The sequence below is a fragment of the Apostichopus japonicus genome, chromosome 5 (assembly GCF_037975245.1).
Source record: "Apostichopus japonicus isolate 1M-3 chromosome 5, ASM3797524v1, whole genome shotgun sequence".
Classification (NCBI taxonomy): domain Eukaryota; kingdom Metazoa; phylum Echinodermata; class Holothuroidea; order Aspidochirotida; family Stichopodidae; genus Apostichopus; species Apostichopus japonicus.
This window is the reverse complement of record NC_092565.1, coordinates 7,894,699-7,903,548: the sequence shown is the minus strand read 5'-3', so window position 1 is coordinate 7,903,548 and position 8,850 is coordinate 7,894,699. Positions and strand designations below refer to the sequence as shown.

Genomic DNA, 8,850 nt, shown 5'->3' with positions numbered 1-8,850 from the left:
AAGACTCGCCCCAAACCGCGTGCCGCGCTCTGAAAAAAGTAACTTTCCGTTGCTTTCAAGTGAAGTTTTCTTCTTGTCGCTACAAAATGCAGACACTAATGAAACGTGAAACGTGATACCTTGTTATCTTTTATATAGACCTGAGATGTCCATCGCTGCTATGTACACTGTGTTGTGGGTATTGAGACTATTGACCGTAGCTGTATGTATTGACTGTACACTATAGTGTCTAATTACCGACGGTAGCAAGCTGAGTGTGTATTTTCTGGGATCGATGGTGGTGTCTAACACTTCTGTTACACCTCATTCGAAACTAGGTCAGATTACCGGCATGAGACGTTTCTTTGTGCGCGAGTCTTCACACCCTTTAAATAACTGCACTAAGCTAAAAAAAATTGAAGTTTAAAGTTAAGTTTCATCTAGCCTTAGAACCCTTGAAGTAGGTAATGTAAAGGAAAACTGTCATGTACCCAACCAACTTCATTAACTATTTCAAAGGAACTGATTTACATAATGATATACGATCGAGCAGTTATGCATGCAGGCATGTATGCAGAAAGAGTTGTCGTTGCTTGATCATTACACCGTAGACAACTGCATATATTGTCACAAGGAAACTACCCTATACCGTAGGTGTGTGAATAAAAGCAATTTTCTGTATGTTTGTAACATATCCGAGAACATGCGATTACAATCCTTTGAGAACGCCGGTCCAAAGAATGTACCGTGACTACGGACTCGAGTACTACAACATGTCAGCCTGAGTGATGACAAGAAAAAACTTGGAAGTTGAGGGAACTCGCCTGTGCGCATTTTATCACATCCCTATGTTACACTAGTTCGATCATTAAATAGCCTGAAAGGACATGCTTCAAAATTTAAAGCAGTCTTTTCGAAAAGCCGTTTAATATGGTAATATATCTGCATGGATACTGACATACGGTGAGGAAGTGCAGTTGCCGCATCTTCATTACTTCCGCCGAAAGAGGTACACAGAGTTCTTGTGAACGTTTTGGTTTAGGTATAGCCGCTCCTTACACCACAAGCCAAACTTAGTCGCAATCCTGAGTGTAGTGGTACCGCCCCCTGCCCCCTGCATGATTTCAGGCTTGGGAAGACAATTGACCTACCGATGGTGATATTCCAACGGAGAGATATACTTTCTAAAAAGCGCGACTATATCGGGATTACTGTTATAAAATCTGTTTAGCTTGGTGACATTTATTTACATCATCAAAATGTTAGCGAACCTCCCGAATGACGGGTGGAGGGGTCTACGTGGAGGAGCTATCCGCCTTCCCTTTGAGATTTTTTAATTAAGATTAAAGGTTATTATAGTTGTAACTTTTGAAGTAATTTAAATCACCGATACTATTTGAAGAAAAGTCACACAAATTGTTTTTAAGAGCCATGGGAACGGACCATTCTCAACCACATGCTCACACCCCTTACATTGATCACTGAACTTGATGCAGTAAGAAACTTACTGCATCTTCAGAAGACATAGGCCTACATCACCTTATAGTAGTTGGTGCATGACTTGGTTCTAGTCTACATTCAGAAACCTGTGAAACACCTTTGCCCTCGGACAGATTTTGGCTGGTAAATTGTCTTATGTATGCAAGTTTTCACCATAGGGAAACACTACCATGATTTCGCAATTTGGAAAATACACTTTGTTAAAAATACCGCGATTGTATCATGTAAGGTATTTAGAAATCCCCTAATTTGTAATATGTAAACAGTTTCAACTTGTAAAGGCAATGGATTTACGTCAGTTCCCGTTTGCCGCATTAGCAACAGTCGATATATTTAGATATGCAAATATACCTTATCATTTCAACTCTCCTATTGGTTATTTCAATCATGTGATCAGCATTTACCGCTCTCATTGGAGGGAAAAGTCAACAGCTGAATCTGATAAACACACAATTATAGTACACTGTATGCAACAACGAAATACACGGAAGGTATATAGCTAGATAGCAAGGTCATTTTAAGGAAAACGTCGGTAAAGTCTCAGGCTGTGGCCGCAATTTCTTGCCCAAGAGGGATAACCCTAGACCCATTTTCACATAATTCACCCCTTTTTTTGTAACACCACATACTAGATTGTTTTCTTCTCACTTCAAGAAGGAGTTTCCAGTACTCGCCGTCTTGTCACATCACTTTTCCTCCGGTAATTTCACCACCATTTATTTATTTTGATTTCAATATAGCCTAGGTCTAGGCTAGGCCTAGTGTCAGTAGGAACTTTTACGAATACGAGTAGGCATGACCAGTTGGGTTGGCCTAACATTGCTATTAAATCTATTACAATAAATTCTAAATAGTCTTAGTTAAGATGTAGTAATATGCCTAAGTTTGAGTATACGTGAGACTTTAACTAAAGCATACACAATGGCTTAACTTAAATAATACCTGAGTTGAGGCCAACCGTTAGGTCTGGGTGTAGCCAAACGTTAGGGCTAATATTTTCCTTTCTAGGATCAGTTGGGATAAGCAAAGTTGCGATTAGACCGGGGCTGACAATGAACACTGTTCCTGTTCAAAGTTGGAGATAAGACTGGGTTGTCATTGGATTAGTAGGCCTAATCTAGGTAGCCTAAGGCTAAAGTTTCACGACAATTCTCTTATTCAGTATATATACCCGGTCAGTAAGTATATGCGAGTAGCCTAGTGTAGTACTGTAGTACAAGACACAATCACTACTTAGTAACTAGCCTAGTCACATGACTAGTGGCAGTTAATTAACATAATCAAATTTCCAGGGATGTATGTGAGCTACACATCCCTGGAATGTAAGCATGCTATCCATACTAGAATTATAATGATTACAACAACAGAGTACAAAACACTTATTTTTGTTTGTTTGTTTGTTTTATTCGCACTCAGTTCAAAATACAAAAATATTACAAAGACATAAAAGACAAAGGACGGAAATGAAAAGCATACACAATGGCTTAACTTAACAAATTATACCTGAGTTGAGGCCAACCGTTAGGTCTGGGTGTAGCCAAACGTTAGGGCTAATATTTTCCTTTCTAGGATCAGTTGGGATAAGCAAAGTTGCGATTAGACCGGGGCTGACAATGAACACTGTTCCTGTTCAAAGTTGGAGATAAGACTGGGTTGTCATTGGATTAGTAGGCCTAATCTAGGTAGCCTAAGGCTAAAGTTTCACAACAATTCTCTTATTCAGTATATATACCCGGTCAGTAAGTATATGCGAGTAGCCTAGTGTAGTACTGCAGTACAAGACACAATCACTACTTAGTAACTAGCCTAGTCACATGACTAGTGGCAGTTAATTAACATAATCAAATTTCCAGGGATGTATGTGAGCTACACATCCCTGGAATGTAAGCATGCTATCCAAACTAGAATTATAATGATTACAACAACAGAGTACAAAACACTTATTTTTGTTGTTTGTTTGTTTTATTCGCACTCAGTTCAAAATACAAAAATATTACAAAGACATAAAAGACAAAGGACGGAAATGAAAATAATAAAAGAGTAACAGGAGCTAAACCCATTAGGCTGACAGAACGTCGGCCCATTTCCAATGGGGCCCTATGTATGGAAATTTGGAATCCATATACTTAGGCATAAGTTACAGCTACAGATTAGGCCTACATGGGACTAGGGCCTCATAGACTTGCATAGCACTACACAGAATTACATACGATTACACATAGGACAAATCGACAAATCCTGTGCGACAGAGTTTACCGTATTCAGGCTACCTTACTTCATGACCGAGCAACCTTGTTGGGCTACCAACATTCAAATTTGCCAACTTCTTTTGTCATGCATTAAAGTCAAATTCACTTGTTAATCACTGTACAAGTGCATGAAGCACAATGAAAATTGAACATACCCACAGACACCTGTGTTGTGCTTGCAAAAAGTCTTGACTGAGATCCAAGCAACTTTTACACAATCAAAATTTGTAAACTTTGTATATTCAGACCTTCAAATAAAACAGTGGACATCCACAATGTAAGAACTACCATGTGACATTCAAAAAGGTTTGATAAGAAGTATGTAGCCCACTACTGATATGCGCAGTGCTTCTGGGGCTCGGGTGAGGATAAAAGTTACAAGTGGAAACCCCTACTAAATGTACTCCAAAATTTGATATCTTTTAAAGAACTGCAAAGAAAATCATGGATTCAGTGTTGATTTTTAACACCACCAATGAATTATAAGATTATTCTTTGAATGGCTCAGGAAGTGTTATTTGTGGGAGAGGGATTAGGGTTAGTCCTGAAGGGTTGAAATCTGCGACAAACATAAATATAATGGTTGATTGGATGAAATACATCTAGGTAAATACAGTTTGTACACAAACGTGGAATGTGTTTCTATTTTAAATGTTTTGTTGACATGAACTTTGCAAATGGATCAAATTTTACAATAGTAAACAAAAACAATTCTCTAGACTCACAAGATTTTATGCATAATGAGGCTTTACAGGTAGGCCCAAATGGTCTTTCCTAGCCAAAAAAATGTTTACCTCAGCACAGTCACAAATTTGGCTGTATGTGCCATAGTTTGCCCAAATGAAAATAGGTGAAAGATATCTTCAAATTTGCTGTTTAAGAGCCGATGGTATGTATGGTTGCTAGATGATCAGTCTTTGTTGTCATTTGTCAATTGGATTCTGTTGCATTGAGTGCATTTACAGGAGGCATGGCATGCATGTAAGTGATCATGAATGGTGCAAAAATTGAGTCATATTTTCTGTTTTATTTGTCATCATAGGAAGGAACAACTTCTCTTTCTTACTCGGGTAAAATGAGTCCTACTGCCAGTATGGCTCCCATTCAAGTGCATGGTCTCAATGGACACCATGTATCCACTACAAAGCCCAATAGAGTGAAGAACAGAAAATGTCATGGTACTCCTCCATCTGCCAAGTCTGTACCAAAAGACTTCAAACACCAGAGATGTTCTCCAGGCCCTGGAAGTAAACGGCGTGTATCATTTACATGTCCAGCAGTAAAGGAGTCACTGTCAGATTCTGAGCTGATTAAAGTTGAAGAAGATAGCTATGCTGGTGCAAAATTTAGCGAGGCTCCTTCTCCACACAATCTTCCTATGCCACCGTCTACTTGGTTAGGGAGAGCTGGTCCATCAGGAGATAAATTGACTGTTAAGAGAGGAGCTCAACAGAAACCTTCATCCCTTGCTAGGAATGATAACAGTTCCTTACTGAAGCCTTCCATGCATGTGCCTTGCCAAAAAATGACTGATGAGCTAAAGTTTCTGTTGAAAGTGGAAAGTTGAGTGATTGGAAGCTTCAATCTTAGGGTGCAAGATAATAACTTGCCATTTTATTCCAAGCAAAAAGGCCAAAGCCACTAACTATTTTTCTATTCTTACTGAGATCTTTGTAATTATGTAAGAAAGTTGTGATACTTTTTTTTTCTGAGAGGTTGGTTAGTACTTTGATGGAGTTTGAGTACTTACTAGGTAGCTAATTGGAGAATTGTGGGAAGTCGACCATAGAAGCAAACTGACATTGGTATTCTGCAGATTCTTGTTGTGAGGTTGAATGGATGAAAAGCCTTGTACTGCAAAAGTTCTCATCATTGGAATTCAAATTCCATTTTGCTCTTAGAGATAGATGTTGATATTGTTCATCATTTTTAGACAATTCTTGATTTTAGCATCTTGGAATCAGTGGAATATCAGTGGCTTTGCAAACCACTTATGTAAATAGCCTGTATATAGCTTGGTTACGTTACTTAACTAATCGCACTGATCAACTGCAGAAAGAATTAGCAGTATCATCATCATCATCAGCAATGGTGGAATAGCGTAATGCAGGTTTCCTGCAAAACCGTTTGATAGTGAATCTGGCAGTCATTGCCAGTGCACATGCATATTTTATTCTGCTCAGCTCATGGAAAGAGTTTCACAGAAAAGCTTACATTCTATTTTGCAACTGATTTTTTTCAAGTGAAGCCACTTATAATATAGTGAAAGATGTAATAATCAGTTGTCATTTAGTATGTCTACGTTGTTGATGAATCTGTTACTTCTTTCAGAAATGTTACAGCTAACTTGAAATAACCTTTGGCTATAGTTAGATTTGGACAGAAGGGTGCTACCATCCAAGTGTCAAATCAAGAATTGAGAGGAACACTCTAGATAGTGTTGTAGTCAGCAAGACCTGTTTGAAAGCTCAAACAGTTGTTAGGAGTCTGAAAGGTATCTTAGTACCACCAGTGACATTTGTAGCTTAAAGTTTGGTGTGAACAATATATACAAAGGTTATTTCAGGTTGCTGCTAAGAATCTTGTGGATTTCTTAATGTTAGGATAAGAGTTAAAATTGGCTAATGAAGATTACAGACGTATCAGGAATTTGAAATGTCATGGTAGCACATATGTATTCATCTACAGAGATATCAAAACTTTGTATTGTTGTACAGAACAGTGTACTAAGTCCCAAGAAGAAAGTGTACAGAGAGGAAGAGGGTTTTGTATATAGGGTTTCTTGAGGAATGAGTAGATTATGAATTCATACTGATGGTGCTATGACCAAACAAGTAACTTCGAGCCAGTTATCGGCAGGGCCAAGAATCTATTCAATTGATTCTCCATCTTTGCTCAGTATTAAACAGAAGACACTTTCAATATTTTCTTGTGCAATTTGTAAATCTTCAATTAGAAATCAAAGGAATTAGCTTAATCAGAAACTTTGTAATGAAAGTATGCCAGGTCAAGACTAATTGTTTAATTGGATTTTAAATTTACATTCCAGATTGACTTCAATATTCTTTCTTTACATGAGTGCATGTTCAAATGCACACTAAGATAGTTATTACATTAAGACCCCTTTTTAAGTCTGAACCAGCCTTTTTAATTATCAATTTAAGTATCTAGCTATTTGACTTCTCATTAAGCTTTTGTGATGTTGGTTGGACTTGCTTTAGCCTTACCGACACAAGTCAAAATAGTTTGAATTTTGTACTTTCCTTACTAATGCAAAGCAGATGAAGTAAGCATAATCAATGATAAGGTTGATTTTTTTTCTCGAGGTGGTATTTTTGGCATCTCTCTTGTAGGTTTTTTTCTTTTCTTTCTGTTAATGGCTGGTCTTAAAAAGCTTGGAAAGTTGCTGCCTTAAGCTGCAATAATTCATATAATATTCACTTCATCAATTGACAACTTACCACGATGTCACAACTCAGCAGCTCTTGGTGAAGTTTCTTTCTTGGATAAACAAACATCGCTGATGGAGTTTAGCAGCCTTCGTATACCGTTCATGGACTCTTTCTTTTGCTACGTATTAGCCCCCAGTGTAAATGCTCTTAATTTGACAGAATGTCAAAAGTTTCAACTCAAATAGTGCCAATAGTCTCTATATGAGTAGCACATAAAGTGCTTTCCAAATTTGTCCCTTATTGATATTTCTTCTTCCGTTCCCCGGCTCTCTTTAGGGCCACCAAATGCTCCAGAAAGAGAAGCTCTTTCCTACTCCATAAACATGCAATCTATGTTCTGTATCGTCTTTGTCTGTCCTTCTTGTCTGAATGTAAGCAATGTGGAAGAGAGATTGGTACAGTGAATAACTGAGTGTGTTTTGTCAGGATTCAAATCTACACCTTATCTTTATGCAGCATAATGAACACAATTGACATTTTGTGAGCACAATGAAAATTGTTGCAAGGTGTACCTTTGGAGCCATGCCAATACTAGGGCAGTAAGACTTAAAACAAAGGTGAGTTGGCTTGTTGGTTTCGATGAAAATCGTAACCTCTGCATTCATGATGGCGTGTGAGTGTGCATTTGTGACGCCCAGCTTGTAAACACGATATCTCAAGAAGGGAAGGTTAGACCAATTTCATATTTAATGTGTAGAAATACCACATTGATTACAAGAAGCATATTTTTTTTGGTGGAGGTCAAAGGTAATCTGAGGTCACCAGATGTCAAACACTGAAAACCTGTGTAAACACTATATCTCAAGTTAGGATGCATGGAGATTGTTTATAAGTGGCATGCGGATGCATTATATTGAATAGAAAATCTCTATTGATTTTGGTAGAGGTCATCTGGGTCACCAGCTTTCAAACTCTGGAAACCATTTAAACACGATAGCGTATCTCATGGTAGAAATCAGGACATTTATATTATAATAGCTGTTTCTGGTGATTAAGCAGAAGTCTTTTGCAATGAAGTAATCGAAACTTCAATGCATTTTGCAATCAATGGTAAATTACTTTTTGTGCTACTAGTGAGTAATTGTGGTAATGGGGTGTAAAATCATGGGAAACCATGTCAATGCATATGGTGCCATTCTTCTTGTGCCATTAGTTTTGAAAGGTGAGTGCATACATGTTACAAGTTTATGATACACCAGAAGTGCTTATGTTGACACATTGTGGACAAACTTCAGAATAGCTGATGCTTTGTATAACCATGCAAGACTTTCTATCTGCAGTTAACATTCAAAAACTGCATTATAGAACTTTTTGTTTTTTCGGTCAAGACGTTAACAGGTATATGTTGTTTGTTATTCAATATATGTTGAATTTTGATGTGAAACACTACAACTTCCAATTTTACCAAATAAGTGTTCAAAAGTTTGTCCCTAGAAGTTTCCTAGAGATCTTGCCTAGAGATTATTTTCAACAACTGAGGAATGCTAGATTTGGCAATTGCCATAATCAGGTAATCTTGATGAAGGGTGACCGTAAAATTCTTGTATAAGGCAAGCACAGCTTACAATATTTTATATGTTGGTAACATATCTGTTAGTAGCATCGAAATACCTCAACAATACGTCCTTTTTCATGATTTTTTTTTTTCTATTTTCTTTTCCACAGTTCTC

General features: G+C 37.6%; 1 long non-coding RNA gene across 1 annotated transcript; it reads left to right on the top strand.

Annotated features, from left to right (window-relative positions):
- On the top strand, positions 1-7,509 carry LOC139967497 (uncharacterized). Its single transcript, XR_011793016.1, has 2 exons — positions 1-2,179; positions 4,771-7,509. It is a non-coding gene; the product is annotated as an uncharacterized lncRNA (long non-coding RNA).
- The last annotated feature ends 1,341 nt before the right edge of the window (positions 7,510-8,850 follow it).